The sequence below is a fragment of the Polypterus senegalus genome, chromosome 11 (genome assembly GCF_016835505.1).
Source record: "Polypterus senegalus isolate Bchr_013 chromosome 11, ASM1683550v1, whole genome shotgun sequence".
Taxonomy (NCBI): Eukaryota; Metazoa; Chordata; class Cladistia; order Polypteriformes; family Polypteridae; genus Polypterus; species Polypterus senegalus.
In genome coordinates this window covers 6295808-6319340 of record NC_053164.1, presented here as the reverse complement: position 1 = coordinate 6319340, position 23533 = coordinate 6295808, and the positions used below count along the sequence as shown (strand labels likewise).

At 41.5% G+C, this 23533-nt stretch overlaps 1 protein-coding gene across 5 annotated transcripts in view; it reads left to right on the top strand.

Moving 5' to 3' along the window:
- The window catches only part of LOC120538647 (leucine-rich repeat and fibronectin type III domain-containing protein 1-like protein), a 561847-nt gene that overhangs the window by 497149 nt on the left and 41165 nt on the right, over positions 1–23533 (top strand). For 3 of the 5 annotated variants that reach the window (XR_005635489.1, XR_005635490.1, XR_005635492.1), the window contains exon 6: positions 6978–7268. The exons of 1 other annotated variant lie outside the window; for it this stretch is intronic. The gene's annotated coding sequence lies outside the window, so the exon portion shown is untranslated. Of the gene's footprint in view, positions 1–6977; positions 7269–8430; positions 8710–23533 lie in introns of those variants that run through there. One more of the 5 variants, XR_005635491.1, reaches the window with a different exon arrangement.

Here is a 23533-nt window from a genome sequence, read left to right as displayed (position 1 = left end):
ATCCTGGGCTGCTGCCATCTAATGTCTTGAGGGATTAAACGGATCTTAGAAATAGTCTTTTCCTGTCATTCCTTATTTATCCCATAAATATAACTTGACCATTCACGTCCCGTCTGGGTAAGGAGCCTTCCCCTATTCTGGTAGAGATGCCCGTCTATCCCTTGTGGCAGTTAATGTTGTAATAAGCTTCCTAAAACGATAAAAGTGTCAGTCAATGTGAGAGGAACACCCAGGAATGAAAGTTGTGAAATATGTACAAATAATATGTTCGGTTTTATTGTTTTGAATCTATACAAAAAAAAAGCTCTTAATGTCTTCAATTAAGTGTCCATGGCATAAATATCCATTATCGAAGACCAATGGCACTGCAACATGTTGAGCGGCAGATCATTCTGTTGATAAAGAAATTATACTGTATATCCAAATTACAATATTAGTAGTTGCAACATTCAAAAGCATCTTTACAAAAACAAATCTGAAATATAGAAAGTGGATTGTGGTGTCACTGGGAAGTTGAAACACCCTACACATTTAGTAGATAATAGTCAGTCCATTTGAAATCAGGACATTCAAGGAAGTCATTGGGGTTGGGGTGGGGGGTGGATTTGGGGGTCTGGTGTTGCTATGATACAGCAGTTCAGCCATCTTTGAGGGCAAAAAGAAAACCTTTGCAGCATGGCATTGGAGTATGCTACATGACATTTTAATGTACTAGGGTGTTGTAACGTGTTAGCCATTGTGAATGTAGTGAGAAGTCAAGCAAAATGACCCCGTTTATAGAATACTAGCTGGAGTACCCAGTGTTGCCCGGGAATCTATAACCGGTGAATTTCCCAAATGAAAGAAACAGAACATAGAAATAGAGCCAACAGTTTTTTGATTCACATTTTATTGTAAGTTCCTCCATTGTGGATTCTGTCTGCTGTGGCGTTTCAGACGTCCTTGAAATAGACTGTCTTGTGGCATCTGAAATGGACCTTTCAATTCTATGTTTTTTTCTCTGTGGCATGGGTATATTAGCGAAAAATCAGGACAATTATAATGCATTACATGGTATAACGTACAGAATAAGCACCACAGTGAGATGAATTTATGTTATTCATAACGATACGTCGGAAAGTGAACAAATAGCACCAGTCAGTCAGAAAGAGCAACACTGAAATCGTACTGTGAGTCGGAAAGCGAGCAAATATAACGGATGTTGACGATGTTGCCGTGTTGGAGTGTTAGCTGGTCACGCACACTGGGTCATTCATGTTTTACATCCATATGGCATTTCCAGACATATATAGATAGACGTTGGATTTACTGTGTTGCACAGTCGACACCATACGGCAGTGCATCCGCTCTAATTCCTCCCATATAAGTAACATTTCTCGGACTGCCTTCTTCCATCTCCAAAACATTTCTAGACTTTGTCCTGTTCTTATGCAACAACACAGTACTGAAGTATCGGTTAATGCCCGAGTCACCTCACGTATAGATTATTGTAATGCTATTCTATCTGATTCTCTCTCAGCTTCACTGGCTCCCTGTTAACTACAGAATACAATACTAAATACCACTCTGAACATTTAAAGCTCATCAGAACCTCACTGATCTCCTACAGACTGACACTCGTCTTGCTCACTCAGATCCTCATCTGGTAATTCTATGTCTATGGTCAACCTTCTCATACTTGGACACTTCTGCCATCTCTTGGCAATTCGAAGAAACATGGGTAAAGAGTGACACACAGAGACCAAAGCTGCTGCTAGATGGCACCACGGTGAACGTCTGTGGCAATGTGCGGCCATCTTAAGTACTGGGACATGTGCTGAAGGTGGTGTTAGTGAAAAGGTGCCCTGCGGTTAACCACGAACATTTTTTCTGAATCAAACATACCCCAAGACCTTCTTCTGGTCACAAAGGAGCCCCATGCCTAGTTTGGTGCCAATCGGACGCCCGGTGCAGATTTGTATGGCGGACAAACAAACATACACACACACATTGACTCTGCTTTATATATTAGATGCAAGCTTTTCAGGCAAGATGTAGCCAATGAAAGGGGTCATTTTGCTTGACATGTTAATGGCAAAACATTGTACTTTAATTATACCAATAGGGATACTGATGATTTTAAGCAGTTAAAAAAATTGCATCCTTGTTTGGTCACACCGGTAAAAACAGTCCAAAATCAGGAATTTGCTACACAGTCAGAAGTTTATAGTTAGAAAGTCATAAAGATGCCTTTTTTTATGTCCAGAAGAGAGAAAGTTGTTCTTTAAGTGGTTTTTACAGAAATATGCACGGTCGGGTGGATGCACACATCGTTTTCATTTTGTAACAGGTAAGCAAACATTAAAGTAGACACATCCGTCCATTATGGAAAAAAAGTGTGTATCACAATTTTCTTTGGGAAAACAGAGATGAAGAATTATGAGGTACCAGTTGTGGAGCTTCTCTCTTCCAACCTACAGTAGTACCTGGTGGCAACATGCCTTTAAAAATCCATTTCTTACACTCTCATTTGGAATTTTTATCCTGGCAAACATGGGAACGGTGTCTTGATAGACATGGAGAGAGTTTCCACTGGGACATCACTCAAATCAGTGTATTTTATAGCGGAAAGTGGAGTGAGTCTATGTTAGCAGACGGATGGAAGTGTGTCCAACATGACATCATTACTTCAATGGGTTAAAAGGTTGGTGTTGTACACGTTGTGGCCTGTTTTTATGACCGATGACCTGCTAGTTTAACTCTTTTAGGGCTAATTTTTTTTTTGTTTCTTATCTCCCAGGGCTGAATATTTTTCCAAAAACTAACATTTTTTAAAAAAGAACACAAAGCAATTGTTTAACATATCAAATCAACAAAAATATTTACTTTTGACAAATGTTACTGTCTTGCATGTTGTATGAGCCTGCATACTCTATGATTTCACATACATATCACATACATTTTACACAGCAAAGTCCTGCGCAGTCTGATCTCGCTCAAAGCAGCCAATTTCAGTCATTGCCACATTGCACTGCTTACAATACGTGTTGCTTTGGTGCCTACTTTTCAATTGTCTGTTGCTGCACTTTCTCACATATATTGTTAGTGTGTACTGTAGAGAGACAAGTCACCCTTTTGCCATCGTGCCATTCCACTGCCACCAAGTTTTCTGCCCGCATGAAAACCGTATTGTCACCTCTTTTCATCTTCTGAAACTTTATGAACTTTATGCATGGCATTATAGCCTGGCTCACCCCATGGGATTTGCTTCTGTTTATTACAGAAGTGAATAAAACTTTGCAGCAGCACGTACCTATCACCATGCTGCATAACCTGTCCAAAGCCACCAGGGGACAAAGCACGTTTGGACCAATGCTCCCTGAAGTTATATCACCAGTTCTGTCCCATCTCTATTTGTAATACCACAGCACGCTTCATCTCGTCTTTTGTTGTGGGTTTACACTTTGAAAAACAAGAATGCGATGCAAACGCAGCCCGCGATTCAAAAAATTTCTCTGCCTACCTGTTTGTCTCGTCTGACGGTAGCTGAAAAGCAGCATCAGGAGAGAGCAGCCTGAAGTACAGCAGCTGGTGATCTGTCGTGTCCAACAGCAAGCCATGCCGTCTTGTGAAGTCCAGCAGCCAGATCGGCTCTCAACAGATCAATGTCTGTGTATTTATCCCACGCGAACCTTGCCGTAGATGCATCGGCTGCGTGAAGGCGCTCAACTGGCAGCAGATCCGCTGGCGCGGCATCGACTGGTGTTTGATCAGCTGATGCTGGCTTCTGACTCTCTTGCTTGATCTCCTCATCACTGTCAATAAAATCCGATTCTGAAAAATCAGAGTCCTACTCCGCGATAATGCGCAAAACATTGTCTGCCGAGTGTTTTCTTTTCTGCACTCACTTTGCTCCTTTGTCACATGTCGATGCCATCTTGCCATTGTTTACATTTCGCAACTCACGCACACGCTAGGATTAGTTGTCGAGTCAACGAGTCTAGCATTCCTCCAAGCACAGAGGGAATGCCTGTGACGTGACAGTGAGATTTGTCGCCATTAACAGCTGATTATCGCCCTCTATCCCTGGATGTCAACTTTAGTCGACATGCGCCCTTAACCCCTCTTGTCGACAAAAGTCGACATCCGCCCTAAAAGAGTTAAAACTTGCCCACCACACTTCGCTGACAAGAACTATTGGAAAGACAATCAATGAATCATTTAACCAGGAATGTACGTGAACTGATTGACATTCTGTTCCCTTTCATTTATTTTAACTTGTGCACTACAGTACTTCTTTCTACCTGAAATGCTTTTTTTGCTTTATTTAATTAGTCCAATTCCACGGATAAGATTTAAAGTCAAATATGTTTATTAGAACATTAGAAGACATTCAGCCCAACAAAGCTGTCCATTTCATTCCACCTCATTTCTGCAAAATCATCATCAACTAAAGTTTTGAAGGTCCTAAAGTCCTACTCTCTTCTAATAGATAGATAGATAGATAGATAGATGTGAAAGATACTATATAATAGATAGATAGATAGTGTAAAAGGCGCTATATAGCACCCGACCCGGCACAGACTACGCAGAGGCACATGTACAAAACACACAGGCTTTTATTTTTTCTTCACCCATGGGCGCACGCCTTTCCCGTGACCCACAGGCAATACACAGTCCCAAAGCACTATAAATCCAACACAACAACTCTTTCTGGCACCACCACTCCTCCCAGGCAACCTTGTCCTCTTCGTCCCGATTCTGGCCGAGAATGAAGGGAGGTTGGCCCACTTTATAGCCCACCCGGAAATGCTCCAGTTGCCTGACCAGCTGGTCTTAATTGCACCTCCGGGTGGGGCTGGCATGTCGTCCAATGTGGCGGCTGGCTCTCTGCAGCACCCCCTACCAGCCACCCCATCTCCCAATCGGGCTGTGGTGGACTCCATGTCCCATGGAGCCACGGGGGAGACTGAGGAAGGACCCACGGCCAGGGAGGCTGCCCCAGGCGCCCCGGGGGAGGCATTGCACTGTCCATGGTGGCTCCCCCGGGACGTATGCAGCAGAGCGTCCGGCCGGGCATAGGACCCGGCTGTCCGTCAGATAGATAGATAGATAGATAGATAGATAGATAGATAGATAGATAGATAGATAGATAGATAGATAGATAGATAGATAGATGTGAAAGGCACTATATAATAGTGTCTGTATATAGTAGAATGGTCGATCCCGCTATAATAAATAGTCTTGCTATTCCTGTATCGAGTTGGTTTTGCTAAAGTACTGAGACTCAGCCTCCTCTTTTTGGGGTGCAAGACAGCGAGTCACATGTCACACATTATTGTTTTTAAAATGTTGAGATCGACAGATGGCTTGTGGCATTGAAGGCAGCTATCCAGTGACTGTACTGACCTGTAGTGTTGAAGAAGGCACTGAGTCAGAAGGCAAAGTTCTCAGTTTACCAGTCAACGTACATCCCTACCCTCACCTACTGTATAATGGTAAGCTGAACATTGATAGGCTGGCGATTGCACTTTGGGACACACTTCGGTATGTTGTCCCATTTGGGGTAGCCCCAAAAGAGTTTAGAAACCTTACAACATGAATATGCCATCAGCCAAACACTCCATTTAAACTCAGAGTGGTGAATGCACACACACACTCACACACATTCGCCTACACCTGTTTTGAGCCTGCACGCTCCAGGACTTCCTATTACTTACTAAAATCACACTTTGCCCCGGACCTCTTGCCACACACCTTTCCCCACAAGGTTCACAATCTAACCATCCCAGTACAACTGGTGACCAACGTCCATGGTGTGGCCCTATCACTGCACTTATACTGTATACCATAAACCATAAAATAAGAACAGCACTAAAACAGAGCCTAAGCCCACTTTGTAAAACAGGATATTAAAAGAATCAAAACTTTAAAGGATAATAAAATCAACAATAAATAAATAGTTCATTAAAAGTTCATAATTCTAAAAAAGCGCTCTTCAGGTTTGGGTGCGTAGGTTTATAAAACAGACGCAAATCCCTTTTGCTGTTTCTTCTCTACACTTTCCTCCTCACTGCCTCTGGCTAATCCGACTGCTGCCTCCATTTGTGGTAGTCAAGGTTGGCTACACGACCCCTAGTTCTTTTTCTTTCTGTAACCTCTGTGCTTTTTTCCTTTTATTTTTCTCCCAGTTCTGTTGTGTATTTTAGGTGCTGTCCTCCACCTGCTCCAAAGTGTAAATGAAGCACTTGAGTGACCTGTTTTGCATTTCCACATGAATATGCAATCAGCCAAGCACCCCAATCAATTTCGGAGGGGTCCAGGTACAATCACACATGCACCTAGGGATTTCTTAAGAGCTTCATAGATAGTCCCCCAGGCCAAAGTAGTGCACTGGGACCCCTATTTTGATAGCAAAGCAGAAACATACAATGGGTATTAGAAACATCATGGGTCTCTATGCTCCTGGGGCCCATTGTGCCCATATGTTAAGACGTCCCAGCCTGCACCTGCACCTACCTGGAGCCTGTACGCTTTGGGACTCGCGATTATTTATTAAATTATTATCGCCACTGACCTCTTATCACACACTGGTAAAGAGCTGGTAATCCGGCTAACTATGATGAACGTAATTTTGATTATTGACATTCTCATTGTGAGTGGTGCTATACATTGTAAAGTAAGAAGGTGTGGCCAACTGGCTTGCTAAAAGGATTCTGAGGGTAAATAATGATATATAAAAACAAAATGTCATTCATACCATAATAGAATAAGCATGGGGGAGAGTGATGTGTGGGAGGAAAATCGAGCCAAATGTTCATAGGTCCTAGCAGCTGTCATCGACTATCGCACACCTCATCAATCAAGCCAAACAAAGCAAGCGTTCCTTAACAATTCCTAATAGTTGTTCAGCAGGCCCAGTCTGCTTTTGATTAGCTTTTACTGTTTTTGACACAGAATACTGCACTGATTTTGTGTTCTTTCTGCCCTTTTTACAGAACATTCCAAGTCGTGTTGTCCTACTGGAATCGGCGTGGTGGCCAGTACGACTTGTTTGTCTTACCCCAAAATGGACGTTCCTTCACTTTTCCTATGACCCCTATGAGACACAAAGACTTTTAAAGTAAACTGCATTTGCACTGAGCTCACTCACCAGACCCCCCGCCTCCCCACCTTTGATCACTGACTTTAAAGCACCTACAGCCTTTTATGTTTGCTTCAGATCGGACTAGCCATATATTTCCAAGCTCTACAACACTACTGGACCGGATAGGAGGACACAGCAGCAGGTGAGTTGTGACTTTCCAAAAGGCATGGCAGTCATGTAGGATTAGAAAAATGTTCAAAGAAACGTGTGTTGCAAAATGTGCATACAGTGGATGTGGAAAGTTTTGAGACCCCTTTACTTTATGCACAATTCATTGTGCTGTAGATTTAATTTTAAATGGTGTTGTGGTTGAGGGAAGAAGGGTACAGATTAGGATGCTAATACAGCCCTGCTTGTGTAAGTAAGGTAGCATTCAAACAGAAATAACGTACGATGGTGTGATATGACCACAAAAGTAGCTGCCATGTAGTGAAGTGGCCTCGATTGTCAGGCTTCTGGTAGTGACGCACTTTCTCGTAAAGGAGGTTCTCTCTCAGGAGCGTCTCCTTGGATAAAAAATGCCTCCATTACAATTACAATACAATACAATTTATTTTTGTACAGCCCAAAATCAGACAAGAAGTGCCGCAATGGGCTTTAACAGGCCTTGCTTCTTGACAGCCTCCCAGCCTTGACTCTCTAAGAAGAAAAGAAAAAACTACCAAAAAAACCCTTGTAGGGAAAAAATGGAAGAAACTTGGGAAAGGCAGTTCAAAGAGAGACCCCTTTCCAGATAGGTTGGGCGTGCAGTGGGTGTCAATACAATACAGCACAATACACAGAACAGAACAAATCCTCAATACAGTGTTAAATAAAAAATGTAGAAGTACGGAGTAGAATTTAACAGTAGATAATATCACATAATATGATTTGGATTTGTTTAGAGTCCTGGAGACCTCATTCATCAAGTTGCCTGCCCCATTTGGCCATTCCACATCTAAAATAGCGCTAATCTGATGAAAGGACCCCTCTTTCCCACTATTCCTGCGATCCTCCATCAGGTGGCCATCCTATTTAAATCCCTGTGACCTCAAGAGGCGGAGTCAATTGCCCTCACTGGGCTGTGGAGGAAGAACATGACACAACTGTTAGTGGCAGCGCCCCCTCTCGGGAGGAGGGAGGAGCTTGTATGGTGATCCTCAAACGTGCATGCGTGACAATGAATGTATTTACGTTTTACTTAAAGTGAAGACATTGTCACACACGTGCGCATGGGAGGCAGCTAAAGAGCTTGAAAGAGGGTAATTCTGAGCCAGACCAGAATGTAGCAGAGTGCACTGACTCTTTTTCTCGCTTTTCTACAGACCATTCATGGGAAATTCAGCCTGGTCCTGATGACGTCAAGTCTGCATCTATCCCCTTTGACGTCCAAGCCTATGGATGAAGACCCTCCCGGGTCCGGCCCCTCTGATGTCAAATCCGGGTCCCAGCCTATGGATGAAGACCTTTCCGGTTCCGACCCCCCGATGTCATTTCCTATATTGTCCTTTAAAAGCCGCTACCTTTCCCCTATCCCCTCAGTTCTATTTTGGACTCTGAATTGTGCACCTCAGTGCTATCATTTTTTCAATTTTGCAGTGAGGAAACAATATACGGGTGGCCGCCCCAATCCTTGCTATGGCTCTTGGCTCTTGGTCGTGTTTGTGACAACATGTTTTCAGAAATTTCTTATTCATTGAAATATTGTGACCTTTTTGCTGTGGCACTCCAAATTCTGGTCAGGTGCATCCTTTTGGTTTAAATTATCGTTGAGATGTGGGAAGAACTTAATTGGAGTCCCTCAATGGAAATTAAATTGAATGGAAATTGTAAAAATAAATAGCCTTGACACAAGAAAATAAAACAAGTTTTTGAGCAGCCACCCATATACATGAATCATGGCTGCAAAAGGCAACATAGGTTACATGGATGTGTACAGAGTTGAGTCCAAAACAGAACTGACTACAAGTTGGAGGTTGTCTTGCTTTTAAGGCAGGTCAGTGGAAGTGATGTCATCGGGGGCCAGAACCAAAAGTGGCATTCTTAGGACTGGAGCCGGAAGTGATGTCCTCTGGCCTGGAACTGGAAGTGACTCCTCAAGACCAGGACCAGAAGTAACGTTCTCAGGGACTGGAACCAACATCGTCAGAATCGGGCAGAATTTCCCATGTTTGGTCTGCAGAGGTAAAAGAGGAAGGTTTACTGCACCCCACCACCCCCAAGCCTGGCGTGGAATTACCTTCTTTTGGTCCTACTAGCTGTTTCCCAAGCGCATGTTTGTGACAACATCATTTAAAAAGGTAAACGTGTAAATGAGTATAGAAGGTCCAACAATTCACACTGCATATCAGGACAAAAACCATGTCATGAAGTCCAAAGAAATCTCTGTAACAACAACAACAACATTTATTTCTATAGCACATTTTCATACAAAAAGTAGCTCAAAGTGCTTTACATAATGAAGAAAAGAAAAATAAAAGACAAAATAAGAAATTAAAATAAGACAACATTAGTTAACATAGAAAAGGAGTAAAAATAAATTAATTAATTAAATGAATTAAAAGGAGTAAATTAAATTAATGTTTTAAATTTGAATGTTTTAATGTTTTTAAGTGTAGACCTCCATGACCAAACTGTGGTGAGGTATAGATCAGGGCAAGAGGAAAAACATATCTGTAGAGCTTTGAGCATTCCCAGAAGCGCAGTGGCCTCAATAACTGTAGAATGGAAGAAGTCAGGATCCCACCAGAACTCCTAGAGTTGGCCGTCAGGCCAAACTGAGTAACCTGGCATGGATAGCCTTAGTCAGAGAGGTGAACAAGAACTTAATGGTCACTCTAATAGAGCTTCAGAACTTGTTGGAAGGATCACCATCTCATGGAGAACTTCATGGAGTGATCACCTCCCACCCTAAAGTTTGCCAAATGGAATTCATAGGACTCTAAGATCATTAGATAAAAACTCATCTTCTCTGATGAGATAGACATTGATCTCTTTGGGCAGAACTCTAAGTAAGCAAGATGTCTGGTGAAAACCAGGCACCGCTCATCAACTGCCTAATACCATCCCTATGGTCAAGCATGGTGGTGGCCACATCATGGTACGTGGGGGCTTCTCAGCATGCAGGTACAGGGAGATTGGACAAAATTTAGAGAAAGATGAATGTAGCCAAGTACAGAGAGATCCTGGAAGAAAACGCTCTAGAGTGCATGCCACCCCAGACTGGGGTGACAGTTCACCAAGACAATGACTTGAGGTTAAGCACCTTGAGCATGGGAAAGGTGCTATATAAATAAAATAAATTATTGTTATGTATACAGTCAGGACAATGCTGACATGTTGCTGGGGGAGTCTGTGATTGTCCTTCAGTAAAGCCCAGACTTAAACCCCATAGAGAATATCTATGGAGGGACATGAAGATGGCAGTTTACAGCTGCCTCCCATCTAATATAATGGAGTTTGAGAAGATCTGCCAGGAAGAATTGGATAATCTAGCCAGATTCAGGTGTGCAGAGCTCATTGAGACATACCAAAGGAGACTCGAAGCTGGAGTTGCTGCCAAATTGGTTTTTATAAAGTGACGAATTAAGAGTCTGAATATTTGCATAAATAAGAGATTTCAGTGTTTGATTTTGAATACATTTGCAAACCTTCTGCAAACAATTTTTCACTTCGTCATTATGGGCTGTTGAGTGAAGATTGATGAGAAAAAATGGGAAATGTGACAATATAAAATCTACAATGCAATAAAGGCATGTAGAAAGTGAAGGGGTCTAAAGCCGTCCCGAGTCCACTGCATTTGGATGGAATGAACCTTAAAAATCCCACCGGCCGTAGCAGATTCAGAGGCCCAGCACAGGTGCTCACACTTTCTACTCTCAGTCCATCCTGGCTTAGATGTCAGCAGACTCGTATTAAAAGTTAATTGCATGCAGGCACTTCAAGATGAAATAGAACTTCACTTTTTTTTTCCTTGTTACTGAATTATTAAGTTACATTTAATTGAAATTGTTTGCATTTGCGGTATGAGAGAATAATTCATTTCTACTGCTGTATGTGTATAATGGAAGTAAAACAAGTGCCAGTTATTAAAGAATTTGGATATGCAAATAACTTTCAATGGATTTACAGTAAATCCATATCTGGGATATCAGCATGCATAATGTAGGGAAAATGTTTAAAAGCTATTAACTATGTAATGTACTGAGCTGATGTTGTTCAAGTAATTTCCGTATTTTATTCAGTTCTGTCATTTTTTGGAGCAATGTCATGCAGGCCATCATCAGGTTCCTAACTGATCTGAATTGGTCTCCATTATGCATACATCCTTTGTGCTGACTTTTGCCTTGAAAGATTAACTTCTTTGTGCTGTTCTGAAGTCCATAGCAGAGGCTAAAGGATTTTTATGGAATATAAAACATGATTTTCTGAATATGAAATGTGATTTTCGGAAAAGTTCCAGTTCATTGTCTCATCAGTCTTTTACTTTGCATACTGGTTTCCCTTATTTATGTTAGATCACTTGTTTGCTTTTTGTAACATTTTGTAATGTTTAAACCTCAGGGTAATTTTATAGGATTCAAGGCAGAAGATTCAGTTCATCATAGACCCACTCATGCATGCAACCATAAAGAAGCAAATTAGAGTCTCCCATCTCATGACTTTATCTTATGTTTTCAAAACGCTTCTCCTGCTAACTCCTATGTGCTGTTGCCGTGTGATGCAAATTTAACGCCTCATATCCAACGTCAGTGCAGCGAAAATGACATCAAACAGAGAGACACACCCCCTTCCCTTTAATATTGTATAAATCAATTTGCTTAATACTAGAATCCCTGAAGCCTACGAAACAAGTCATAATCCCAGACCACCTTAAATCCATTCGCACCTCTCCATCAGCATCATTTGTTTTGTAAATGTGTCAATCAGCACAAACAGCAGGCAGCCTACTATCCCATCACCCCAACAACTCAGCTGAAGTTCTCCCAGCCCAAGTTTGTTTATTATGGTGTGAGGTGCCTGGAGTTGTAGAGGGTAAATAATACAGTATATCGTTATTTGGAATGCATACATTTCATGTGTGTTCCATGTCTACAAAAATCTGGGTAAGTGTAGGATGAAAGGAAATGCAAGAAATGCCGAACACATACCTAAAGCAGAAACGTTTTCTATGATATATTAATAATGATGTGAAATGTATAATGTGTGAAGGCTTTAGTCCAAATATCAAATAAACACATGCGCTTTTATTCAAGAATATAACCAAAGGAAAAAAAAAATCATTCAATTTACAAGTTGCTGTCAATGAGTTAAAAGCCCAAGCTAAAATGTCAATTGACAAAAACAAACACATATTCTTAATGGTGCAGAGGTAAGAACTGCTGCCTTATAACCGAAAGGTTGCAGGTTCAAGATCGGGCACTTTGCGTTTTGTGTAGTGAGCTGCTATTATTATTATTATTACTATAATATAATAAAAACATACATTTGATTTGAGTCTGTAAGACCCGGTGTAAACTTTGGCTACTTGTAAAAGTTAGTGCTTGTTTTTTAAATATTCTGTATTATTCTCTCAGTGACGTTCATGCGGTACAAAGAACTTGCCTCTCCCTCTCTGAGTTGATGCCGTTTATCTCCATTCTTTTTACACAAGCAGTGATGACCACAGTTGGTACTGTGATTGATTCTGCACAGTACTATTTGTTGTACCAGCAATCAAAGATACAACGTCCCGTGGCCACTATCAGACTGGACAGATCTGTAACAACAGACAGCTTCTTCACAGCGATTTTGCCGGCTAATAGACTGCTGCACCGCAACGCAACTCTGCTAGTACCATAAAGTAAAATGGGACTTCCACCTGCAGCAAAAGTCACTTCAGTATGCGAGCAATTTGCCACACTCTAGTGTTTAGATCTGGCAGTGCCATGCTGACAGTGTATGTGCCCAAAAAGAAGAAGTCTGTCTGCATTTTCAGCAGCATGCACCATAACAACAACAACAACATTTATTTATATAGCACATTTTCATACAAGAAAAAATGTAGCTCAAAGTGCTTTACAAAATGAGGAATAGAAAAATAGAAGACACAATAAAAAATAAAAATAAGTCAACATTAATTAACATAGAATAAGTAAGGTCTGATGGCCAGGGTGGACAGAAATAAAAAAAAAAAAAAAACTCCAGACGGCTGTAGAAAAAAAATAAAATCTGCAGGGATTCCAGACCAAGAGACCGCCCAGTGCCCTCTTGGCATGGACATAACATGGATTACAAACAAGAAGGTGTACAATTTTTAAACATGGTTCATGGCAAAAGTCACTTTCACTTTCTCTGTTTTCAATTGCCATGGCGATAAACTATTTTCACAAATAACCCAGGCACACTTATTGCAATAGCCCAAATACTACAATTTATTTATAGCAATGGGAAGATAGAAGATGGATATATGGATGAAGGACAATAATAAACAACACAAAACATGAAATCATTCTAACTTATTCAAATTTTTCCCCTCCGAAAGAAAATGGCCCATAACTTATGAATGCTATCTCTTGGTTTAGAGAGAACTGTTTCTCTTTTAAACAAAATGGCACACAACTTAAGAAGTCTGATCTTTCTATTCATGTGGCCAAAATGCCAGCCAAATACACAGGTATACACACATTTTCTTGCTCCTTCCATCATCCTGATGAGTACTGCCTCATGACTTTGACTCCTCGAGGTGAGGCTGCGAGCTTCTTTCAAACTGGAGCCTGCACTGCTTCCAGCATTCTGCCACTGATCACAACTTCCACATCAGGCAGGAAACCGAAGAAGTCCACCCTGGCAGGGTTGTACTTCAGAACTCCACATCCTATGCCAACCTATGGCGGTCTCAATTTAGTTCAGCCATGTTAACACTTTCACCTATCATTTGGGAGAGTGACCTGGCACTGAAGTTCACCCAATCCATTTATGATCTTTATCTACATGCCAAGATGAAAAATGTAAGGCGTTCCATCCGCGTTGAGTCACAACTCTCACCACCATTCCAGGCCATTCTATGGCCTCTATTCCAGGCAAAATCATCCTCCTTCTTCGTTGGGATACCTGTCCTTCCTCACCGGCACTAACAGCTCCTATTGCCTTCACCATGTTGTTTATTTGCTCACAGCTAGTCTGCAGTTCATTACCCTCCACATACAGTTTTTGTGTGCGCATGTAGGCTTGTGAGATTCTGATCTGAATGTTACTACTGGATTTAGGAAGAAACTCATTGCAGCTAAAGATTCATCGTTCATGGAGGTTATTATGTTTCAGCTACAGTGATATCATTATCATAATACATTAGCTGGCTTTATCCTAATTGCTGAGTGACAATCAATAGTTCACAGAATTAAAGTCAGTGTATTTATGGTTTGGTCGGGGTCGGCAACCTGTGGCACGCGGAACAATTTTCAATGGCACTTTGATTGAACTGAACTATAGTAAAAAATCTATATTTTAATTACAGCTACATGCATTCACACCCTCATCTACGTTTTAAGTATGCGACTAAAATGTAAATGGAAACAATGTGTTCAGTGCAGGCCGTGTTACGTTATAACCAACCTCTTGTTATTATATTTTAATTACAGCTCATGCATTTGCACCCTCACCTACATTTTGTGTACGAGACTCACATGTAAATGGAAACATTGTGTTCAGTGTAGGCCATGGTATGTTATAGCCAACCTCTTGTTATCCATCCATCCATCCATTATCCAACCCGCTATATCCTAACTACAGGGTCAAGGGGGTCTGCATGTCTTTAGAGTACCCAGAGGAAACCCACACAGACATGGGGAGAACATGCAAACTCCACGCAGGGAGGACCCGGGAAGCAAACCTGGGTATCTTAACTGCATGGCAGCAGCCCTGCCCACCGCGCCATCATGCCGCTCCCTTTTATTATATTTTAATTACAGCTTATGCACTGGCACTCCACGTCCCCACCTATGTTTTGCACATGCGACTCTCACATGTGAAGGGAAACCATGTGTTCAGTGCCGGCCGTGGTGCGTTATTATTAAGTAATCTACTGCCCTAAAATGACTTATAAAAGACCGAAACTTGATGTTTGCTCTTTTCAAGACTCCTGGATGAATGAATATGGATTTGTACAACAAAAGGATCGTGCTGTGTGTGCGTTATGCTGTGAAAGTGTTGTGTGTCATATGTCAAGTATACAAGGACACTATCCAACTTAACATCAGTCCACATTTAAAAACTCTGATGAGAAAAGTGAAGCTATAAAAAGGGCTGTTTCTGGCTTTAAGAAACAAACTACTTATTTTAGTCAAATTGGACCTAAAAATAAAGCCACCAAATGCAGTTATAAAAATAATTGACAAAACATTCTTTTCACATATGACCCTATGTATTTTAAAATGTTGAATGAGCAGTATTATGAGATTTGGTTATAATGGGCTTCAAAAGTATTGTGACTGGTGGCCGGAATTATTACCTGGCCAAAAGGTATGAAAGGACTGGGGGAGAGAGTATTATCAGGACAGTTTCTCCACCGGGCCGATAGAGAGTAGCCCCCTTGGTTTCCAGCGAGGCCATGGGTTATGAGCATTGGGGGCTTAACCCTGTTAGAACCCAGTGGGCACATGGTCCTTTCTAGGGCTTTATTTGGTCATGCTTCCACCACACCCAGAAGTGTGGCCGGAAGAAACTCGTTAGGCACCTGGAGTCCATCCACTCCATAAGTGGGTCAGAGTCGGGAGGAAGCTGATAGAAAGCCTGAGGAAGATAGGAAGTGGATGAACTGGTGGCAGGAAGGGTTGGACTGTGTATTGTGGTGTTGGTAATTGGTGCATTAGTAGACTGTAAATAAACAAGGGTGTTGAATTGAACCTGTGTACTGCCTGTCTGTGTTGGGGGTTAGGGTGGTGGTACGCCCCCTAGTGGCTCACAGTATATACTTTTGAAGCTCATTATAACTGGACCAATTTTGATACTATATATAACAAATTTGGTAGAATTATGTCAGCACGAGGAATAACATTGTACCATAGGTTCAGCATGACACCTCTTGTGTTGGTGCTTTGTTCTCTTCCTCGTCAATGTATGCGTGCTTTTCTTTCTTTGTTTACGAGCTCTTCTCCTTTTCTGTCTTGGTTACACTTTCTGGTTGTGGACAGTACTGCAGTTTTCTCTTCAAGGTTTTTACGCACAGTGTCCTCAGTCAGCTCCCGTCATTAAAAAGGCAGGCTCTTGGCTGTTATGTACGGTCGTTTTCTACTCATGCACGTGCTGTTCCACAGTGCACTGAATTAGACAAATGGCCTCTACAGAATGCATGGGTTAATTGTGCACTGGTATTTTCTTGTGAGAAGAACATTTCTCCCATTTGTTTCAGAAACAGGATCAGCACCACCAGCTGAATGAAAACCCTGCTGTAGGTAGCACTGGTCTGCTTTCATTAATAAAGACAATAGACTTCCCTTAACCAGCCTGCTTGAGGCACCACTGTGGGCATGTGCAGTGGTGCCAGAGGAATAAGTGACTGAAGTCCTGCTTCGAGATGATGATAACGTGTGATCTGAATTGACACTTCTGCTTACAGAGTGATGCTGATACATGGTTCTGTGCCATTCAGTCTGTTACAGCTTCCTTCCCAATTTGTCAGTCTTGATGCACATCCTTAGTACCCTCTCTGTCCCCACCATTTCCATTTGTGGCCAATAAGGATGCACATCACCTCAACAATTCATTCTGCAAGTTGCTTTATGTAGGTGTGGAAACCAGGGGTGTTCTAGCAGCACCCACCCCGACAAAGAGGGGCAGAGACACGAGTTTGCCACACAACACACATTGATTCACATGGGAATCGTGCAACACAAATAAACAGTGCCAAAGCCCAGTCCTTTTCATCTCTCTTTTCTTCTCTTTCTCCAACTCCACTCCTTTCCTGGCAAGCTTCGTACACCTCTTCCCGACTCTGGCTGATGACTACTGGCTCCTTTTGTAGGACACCCAGAAAGACTCCAGATGTCCAACGACTTTCTTCCTTCAGCACTTCTGGGTGTGGGAGAATTGGTGCTAAATAGGGCGTAGTAAACAATCAAGTGCCCCCTGGCAGTGGCCAAGGGCTTGCCCACTATTGGTTCGGGGGAGATAATGCCCTGAAAAAGCTCTCTCCACATGTCCTTCCATTGTTGAGGTGTCCCAGCCAGGTAAGGGCCCTGGCCGTCCACCACAGCATGCACAAACAGTACATAATAACATCTACCAGATATGATGGACACTTCAAAGAGTGGCACTCTACACCATGTGGTGACACAATATTGTGGGCACCCCATTGATTGCAGTGGGGCCCTTTGTTGTACTTTGTATATCAGTGTGATGCTCCACTGGCCTTGGCATTTTAAACCAACATTGCCCTCCCTTAGTCTTGTCCAAATTGTATTACAGTGGTGTGAATTCAATTTCTTCTAGGTTTTGGTTTGGGAAGCTGTTCAGAGATTCCAAAAATGAGTGTGAACTGCTGGTGCGGACAGTTTAATAATCAAACCATCATGCCGCTTGTTATTTACACATATATTCCATATAATATTTGCAAAGATCAGGCTGGAGAATCAGGGCCTTGTGGCTGGTGTAAGAGATGGCTGGCAGCTCAACTCGGATGGGTTGCCCCTAAGATGGAAGGACGAGGGAAGGCAGCTTCTAGGACACTGCCTCCTTAAAGACGTTAGATAGCAGCTCCCCTGGACTGCAGTGGTACCCTGGTTTCCCGCCGGGCACTATGGGACATGGAGTTTGGACACAGAGCCCTGCTGGGTGCCGCCAGGAGGAGCTATCAAAGGACCCGGGGATGTATTCTTTCCTTATAACCCAGAAGTATGAGGTAGTCACAAGGACGGAAGCCCCAAGGTACTTCTGGGCTGAAGAAAATCCCAGTTCTTTATTAGACCCAGAAGTGCCAGCCAATCATGTGGTCTGAAGGACAGAAGCACTTCTGGGTCAAGGATTATTTAAAGGATTTATTGGAACCCAGCAAGATGAGCCGGAGTTGGGAGGGAGTGAGACAGAGCTTGCTGTGAGCTGTGGAGGACAATTTAGTGATTAGTTGTGCTGATTTCTTGCTCTTTATTGTGGTGGAGGTGCTTTGGGGCACAATACAAAGAAGAAAAAAGAAAATTAATATCTTCTTGGTGATTTTATCCCATGTCCTGTATACTGCCTGTTGGGTAAAGGTGGGCAACAGTGACACCTAGCGTCCACTCTATTACACTGGGCACTGTGCTTTCACAAGGAGCAGCGCATTATGCAAATGAAACAGCTCAGAGAACACCGTTGGACGGAGATGTGGAGGCCCTGGGAAAAAGGGGTGGAAGAAGTATGAGAAATAGGATTGATGGTGGAAGGTACAGGAACAGAAGTGTTCTGACTCTGTGTTGGTAACAGAGAACAGGAGAGCATCCTGTGTGACAGCAACATGTGTGTGGGTGAGAAGGAGCAGTGTGGTGTGTAGGAACAGCTCAGAGTAGAGGGGAGCAAGGGCAAAAGAGTGGCATGCTTCTAGGCCGCACCACTGAAGCAGAAGACGATCAGCATACAGGAGAGAAGTGTGTCCAAGAGGGTGATTAAAATGTTCTGGCATCTCCCATGGCTAGAAAAGTGGGAGTGCAGTTGGAACTCAATTACTAAATGCTCATCATTGATTCATACTCCTGAAACGTGTTATGGTCTTGTACCTACCTGCCTGTTTTTTGGGTGTTACCATATGTAGCGCTGTAATTTTTGTCTATACTAATAAAAGGCAAAGCCCTCACTGACTGACTGACTCACTGACTCATCACTCAGCTTATTCCTTACAGCTCACTTACAAAAGTTAAGCAGGTTTCATTTCGAAATTCTACGCGTAATGGTCATAACTGGAACCTATTTTTCTCCATATACTGTAACGGACATTAGCTCGATGGCCGTGGGGGGCGGAGCTGCGTGTGACATCATCACGCCTCACATGTAATCACGTGAACTGAGTGTGACCGCAGTACGTAGAAAAGAAGGAAGAGCTCCCAAAGAGTGCTGAAGAAAAACGCTGAATACTTTATTTGTGAGATACAAGTTTAATGAGAAGACACGAGGTATAAACGAGACTTTGGATCACTTTGTAACAGAGTTAAAATTGCTGTAGCGAGCAACTTTTAAGTGCCGGGTCTTAGCTAACATTAAATAAAGCCGTGGACATCGCAACATCACACAAGAGAGCAGCTCACGTGAACTGACTGAACGTAGTACGAGTGATCACTTCCATGCATCAAACCTGTTTAAAAAACGCATTACACAATTGACAAGGTGATGGCTTTATATGTCGTTCGTTTATAAAACAAAGCTGTGTAAAGGCTGTTTCACAAAAAACCATCGGAGCGTCTTATATGAGCAGGCAGTCAGCTAAAGAAGGGAATCAAAAAATATCGATAATCATAATAAACGAACAAAAAATAACTTACAAGCCGCAGATTAAATAAAGGAAATGGGTACCTGAACAGTAAAGTAAGTCTCAAATAGCTACACAATAACTATAAGAATCGCAATAAGCCAGCAATAAAACAGTACAGAACCGCGAAGCAAGGAGAAACAATGGCCTTATATGGCATTCGTTTATAAAGCAGCGGAGAAGCTGTGTGAAGGCAGCTACACAAAAAAACAGCAGAGCGCCACACTCTGAATGTATTCCTCGCATCACCGTTATACCATCTGATCTCCCATTTCAATTGAAATGCCTCAAATTTCCAGTAAGGCTCTGCTTCATGATGACAATTAATAAGTCTCAGAAACAGACCCTACAAGAGGTTGCCATTGATTTGAGGCAACATTGCTTTCCTCCTGGACAAAACTATACGTTGCATTCTCAAAAGTAATCTCAGCACACAGCTTGGTCATATTACAACCGGACTGCTGAACTGACAACGTGGTATACAAAGAGATCCTTAACAGAGAGTTATTGGTATATTTTCCCTCAGTTTAAAAAGGTTTTCTTTTCTTCTTAATAAAAATTTAAAAGAGGTTCTTCGTCACTGGGAAGCGCAGGAATTTTGCTATATACAATATATATACATGTGTAGATATATATGTATGTATGTATGTATGTATGTTTATATATATGTGTGTATGTATGTATGTGTATGTGTGTATATATATTTATATTTATCTGTATGTATGTATGTATATATGTATATGTATGTGTGTATATATGTTTATATGTGTATATATGTATATGTAGATGTGTATATGTATATATATATAGATATATGTATGTGTAGATATGTGTATATGTAGATATGTTTACATGTATATATGTTTATGTGTGTGTGTCTGTGTGTGTGTGTGTATATATATATATATATGACAACAACACTCATAACAGTGACAAAACAATTACATTGACAATCATGTTACATTATTTTTAAAATGTTTCCTTTTCTTTTTCATAACTTCTTTAACACACTACTTCTCCGCTGCGAAGCGTGGGTATTTTGCTAGTAAACTATATAACGCTTAACCTTACCCTGGACTATACCGCTATAACGCACCATGCTTTTGGTGATGGATTTAATCTGGATAGCAGGTCAACCTTAACATTCCAGCCCCTCCTGTGGTAATGACAGATTAATCTTCTTAGTGTTAGTCCCGAGTGCCACTCAGGCAACAGTATAGACGCATCTTTTGTATGACCTGAAGTTTACTCAGACTGTAAAAGTGCCAACTGCATTAGTGGAGAGCATTACTCGGACAATGGTATATATATGTCTCGCATTATAGTCAGGCCTGAGCGTAACCCAGGCAACAGTGTTGATGTATCTTTTTCTAGTATCATAATGGTTGTCTTGTAAGAAACTCCTCTCATCAGCAGTGATGACAAAGTGAATCCGTCTTTAGGCAGTGAAATTGAAACGGACAGTGAAACCTAAAATGATTTTGGGAATCTGATAGTGACACTCACCTCACATGTTATTGTTATTATTCATCATTATTATTATTTGTATCATTGTTACTTTCTACACTTCTGACTTTGTACTTTGTGTTTTACATGTTTTACAGTAGAGATATGAGATGTAATAAAAATTTATTCTTTCAAGTCAAAACATTCAACTCTTTTTGCGACTTTTGAAAGCTGCTCATGTCACAACATCCCTTAAGGTCCCCTTCTTTCCTAGTGAAACAATGCACTGCAAAGTGTGACAATGTGCACACGATAAAACAAAAGAAATTTGTGTAAAGTGTTACTCAAAACATGACAGGAATCTGTGCCGACTGCTATTGCAGACTGTTTTGTAATAAACCTACAAGCCACTCGCTGTTTACTAATGCACAGAACCACTAAACTATATGATAACAATACAATACAATACAGTTTATTTTTATATAGAACAATATTACACAGGAAGTGCCGCAATGGTCTTTAACAGGCCCTGCCCCTTGACAGCCCCCCAGCCTTGATTTTCTGAGAAGACAAGGAAAAACTCCTAAAAAACCTTTTAGGGAAAAATGGAAAAAACCTCAGGAAAGGCAGTTCAAAGATAGACCCCTTTTCAGGTAGGTTGGGCGTGCAGTGGGTGTCAAAAGAAGGGGGTCAATACAATACAATACAATACACAGAACAGAACAAATCCTTAATACAGCATAAAAATAAAAATTTTAGAAGTACGGAGCAGAATTTAACAGTAGATCATGTCATATATTAAGATTTGGATATTTTTAGAGTCCTGGAGACCTCATCCATCAAGCTGCCTCCCCTATTTGGCCATTCCACAGCTGAGTCAGTGCTGGGCCAGCCAATCCGATGAAAGGACCCCTCTTTCCCATGATTCCTGTGATCCTCCATCAGGGACGACTTTACCATAGGCAGGCAAACAACTGGGCAGGTGGGCCGTGGCACCAAGTGCCACATTTGAGTACCGAGAAGAGAAACAGAATAGGTGATGGTTAATATCAAATTCTAACTATCGTGTTACTTATGTTTTAGTGATAGTGCCTAACAACAGAGATGCAGTCTGTACAGTTAATCAGCAGCTCTAAGCAGGGTGTGCTAAACTGAAGTAGTTAGTCTTCAGCCAGGATTTAAAAGCTGAGACCGAAGGGGCATCTCTTATAGTAGCAGGCAGACCAGTCCACAGTTTAGGGGCCCTGTAACTAAAAGCTTGACCTCCCACTGTTATTTTATTAATCCTTGGAATCAGACCAGCATCTTGAGATCTTAATGTGCGCTCAGGTTTGTAAGTCATGATAAGTTCAGACAAGTAAGTCAGACCTCGGCCATTTAATGCTTTATATGTTAAAAGGAGGATTTTGAAATCTGCCCTAAACTTAACCGGGAGCCAGTGTAAGGATTTAAGAAGAGTTATGTGTTCATATTTTCTTGTTCTTGTAATAATTCTTGCAGCCACATTTTGGATTAACTGGAGGCTGTATAAAGAACAGTTTGAACAGCCAGTAAACACCGCATTGCAGTAGTCAATCCTACTAGAGATAAATGCATGAATTAATTCCTCAGAATCCTGTTTATTTAGAAAGCGCCTTAATTTTCTAACATTTTCTATTTGTAAATATTTAAAATATTTCTACAACAAAAGTTTTTATTTCATTTGTTATCTGTGTTTCAGTAATCAATACTAAAGAATGCTGATGTAGTTTTCGACCATGTTTTTAAATTGAAAACTTATTAATATCAGTAGGGGGCTTAACAAGGCCCCAAAGCCCTGCACAACACAGTCCTGGATTCAAACAGAAAATAATTTTCTATTTTACAGCAAATCCAAATCATTTCCACAAGAGTACAATACACAATCTTTGTATCTTCTTCCACTGATATTAATCTTCTTGTCTCCTCCCACACCTCCTATGTAGTCTTATCCACTCTCCTCCAAACTCTGACCACCCATACAGGAAACTTGACTTCTTTTATGCCGGACCCGGGAGTAATTTCAGTGTCATCACATCACATCCAGTAAGTGCTTCTGAGTCAGGCGGACGTTCTTTAAAATGGAGACGGTCTATTCCTGCAGCTCACCCTGCTGGCAACCCATGGATAGGGCCAGAATAAGAGTTTTCTAGGCCCTAAGATTTTGGTGCTCCCCATATATATCTAAATACCACATGTGTGTACAGTAATAAGGGGAATCTCTGGGTTAATTCAAAACGCATGGCAATAAAAACATTTGTTTCCATATAAAATTGTGCAAAATTAATTTTTTTTCAAAATATCATACAAAATGCACCCTATAAAGGTATGCTGTATATTATTATACATGCCATAAAATTATCGTACATGTACAATAATTATTGCACATCTGGCAACACTGTGCTGCACTCACTCTCAGAGGCCCACTGAACGGGACAATTGACATGACCAAGAGTAGAACGATATGAGTCTCGGTGGACCGTTTGCCAGTT